A 3,238-nucleotide genomic window follows, 5' to 3' on the forward strand; every position below is an offset into this window, starting at 1 on the left:
ATTAACCCAACAATGTAAATGAACATGAATGAAAATGAAAATGAAACTAAATTGAATATTATATAGTTATATTCAGACAATTACATATATGCATATATGCTCATACATTATATTCATCCAAGTATATGTAATTTTGTATGTGTGTATATATGTATAGCCCCAAAAGAGATGAGAAAATAAACTTCCTTTTGTTGGAGAGGTCAGGGACTATGGTTGTGGAATATTGTGCTTTTTTTTTCTTTTTTCCATTGGAGCATTTTTATTTGTATGTATGTTTTACATCTTTAGAAAAAGAATCCCAGGATTTTTCCTCCTGTGTGTTTTCTTCTTGCTTCCTCATGGTCCATGATGCTAGCTGAGGTTGTAAGCACAATGAACCCAAACTGATGGGATTATAGCAGATTATTCTGCCACTTTTCCAGATCTTTCAACTGAACATCAAATCTGGGGCTGATTATACCACACTTGTTTAGTCTGCCCGTGAGGTTCACAACAATTTTTCCTGCTCTATGATCATCAATGATCTCAAATTCGCCAATGTAACCATGCTTCATCATGATTAAGAACTGGACAATTACTTTAGAACATGGCCTAATGAGAACCTGGCATTTTCCTCACTTTTCTGCATTGTTGATGCTTTTGAGAGCATCTGCCAGGACGTTCATACACACCATGGTGCCAGCGCTGCAAGATGGCGGAAAGAGCATATTGTGTTTGTTTTAAGATTGTTAATGTTTAATTTTGCTCAACTCTTTCTTTCTTACAGAGGAAGGTGTGGAGGAGAAGGTAAAAGGGGTGCAATTATTATTAATTATTATGATATAAAAATTGTTATAAGAGAATCTACTGGTATTGGTAACAACATTATTATTATGATATAAAAATAAAAGACAAGAATAAATATTTAAAATTACCTCACAAAATATACTTCTACTAGGGAAGGATCATTTCTTTAAATTTCTTCACAGAGCCCAGGTCAAAAAATGCTGATGGCCTAAGAACAGGCTGGATGGTCCAAATATGCGCTCTAACACCTGCTCTGCAACATGTGTTGCATAATTTTTGGTAATTTCTTAGTCTCTCCTAAAAAATAGGAGATTGATACTTGACATTCATTCACCTACCTGATAGATGTGCTAGTGAATAATTCCAAGATACTCTGGAAATTCGAAGATATGTTTTGAACTTGCCAACCTCTAAGAATTCAATTACAACCTGCTTTATGAATATGTGATTCAGACCTTTCTGAGACACACCATCCAGCTTCTCAAACATTTCTATTTCCTGGAAACTATCTGTAAAATCACTTGGCCAGAGAAGCAGGATTACCCTGCCATGGCCTCACTGACCACCAGCACTGAAACCATATGCCTGTTTTCCGCTCCTTTAGACAGAACTAGATTATAAAAGCTCTGAAAGAAGGGACATAATAAGGAGATTTACATGGAGAATTTCCTAAACAGCCACACCAGACTGAGTAAAAATGAATCAATTACAAAGAGGACAAAGAGATGAACTTTCTGAAGCACAATATTAAACCAAGTGGCAAATAACAGCTGTAAAGAAATCAGCTGGGCCTACAGCAATCAGAAAGGAATTACGGGGTAAACCTGGATGAAACTGTGAAATAGGAAAGACTTGTCTTGGATGTCTTTGGCCTTCCCTTCTTGTACCCTTCTCTTCCCTCTGTAGTATTCTCTTGTTGGCCTCTTTCTAGAGCCAAGAATCTTTTTTTTTTTGTTTGTTTTTTTTTAATTTAGTGTGTTTCACAGACCCCCTTTGCTTATGAGGGAAGGCTATGGATCTCTTCTCAGAATATTATTTTTTTAAATTTCTGAATGAAATACTAAATTTTGCTTACAAGTAAAAAATATGTATATTTTTCTCATTTAAACTCAGTGAAGACACCACTTTAAGAGCCCATGTGCTGTAGCCTAGGTAGGACCTTTATGTCTGTGCCCTCCTCCTAACGTTGCTCTTGGGAAGGTATATCCTAGTAGGAATTTCAGTAAACGTGTGTTCTCTTCCTGGACTATTGTCACTTCATACCTAATTTCTGACTGGGAAACCTAAATCCTGGTCCCTAATTAAAAGGATTTCAGGCTTATAGGAATATTTCAAATCCCATCACTTCAAATTTCTTACATGTGTGACTTTGTAACACACTGACTTCCTTTTTAGGGACCTCTCTTTCCTCCTCTGTAGAATGAAGGAGTTGGACTATATGACATCTGAGGTCCTTTCCATCTCCACACCTATGATTCCTTTCACATTTAGATCCTGTGATTTCTGAAATGAAAACACATAGGACTGCCTATGAATAAAGGTGGTCTCAATGGGATGGTCTGTTTTGAGCAGAGGTGTAGATTGGCTGCCCAGGGAATGAACAAATGTTACCTCTGCCAGTAGACTCTCTTAGAAGCTGTATAGCATGGTCATTTAAGGGTTAATGACCTTTGGCAAGAGTTACCAATTTAAGTGTTGATCTTTCATTTTCTTATTTTTTCTCTTTTAAAATTCAATGATACTTTGTTTTCAGTTCCATGATCTCTCTATCCCCTTCTTCTTCCTTCCTTACCATTTGAGAAGGTCTTTCCTGCTACCCATATTTATTCTGTAGTATTTTAATGTGCTTTCAGGATCTTGGATACGGGCCCTACCTGTACTAGAGCAGATGATAACACACACTGTCTTTTCAAATTGGTTGACCTATTCATCTATTTCTCTAGATCATCCACAGCAGCCTTCCTCTATGTTGATTCTGTTTGTTTTATATTTTGTGACTTGTCTATTCTACACATGGATGGCCTACCTTTTCTGATGGTATTTTTCCTTTAAAATTTCCCTTATGTCACCCTTTGCACATATTTCATTGTTGAAAATATGCTATAGGTGACTTGAGCCCACCACAGGTTCCACCACTATCTGTTGGGTCAACCACAACTTGGAGTGTAATGTTATGTTAAAATTTTGGGTCTTTGGGCCATAAAATACCTATGGCAGCTAGGTGGTATAGTGGATACAGCCCTCCACTTGGCATCAAGAAAATCTGAACACAAATCTTGCTTCAAACAATCTTGAACAAGTTGTTTAATTTATACCTGTTTCATTTTCCTAAACCATAAAATGTGGCTAATGATACCTCCAAGGTTATTGCGAGGATCAAATTATGTGTTTGTTAAGTGCTTAGCATGGTTCCTAGTGCATACTTGACACTTGTTAGATCTTTTCTTCCTTC

The 3,238-nt window shown here is 36.7% G+C and overlaps 1 pseudogene; it reads right to left on the reverse strand.

Annotated features, from left to right (window-relative positions):
• Positions 1-245: 245 nt before the first annotated feature.
• LOC114033821 lies at positions 246-677 on the reverse strand (annotated as a pseudogene).
• Positions 678-3,238: the final 2,561 nt, after the last annotated feature.

The sequence above is a fragment of the Vombatus ursinus genome, unplaced genomic scaffold, assembly GCF_900497805.2.
Source record: "Vombatus ursinus unplaced genomic scaffold, bare-nosed wombat genome assembly UNPS02007460.1, whole genome shotgun sequence".
Lineage (NCBI taxonomy): Eukaryota > Metazoa > Chordata > Mammalia > Diprotodontia > Vombatidae > Vombatus > Vombatus ursinus.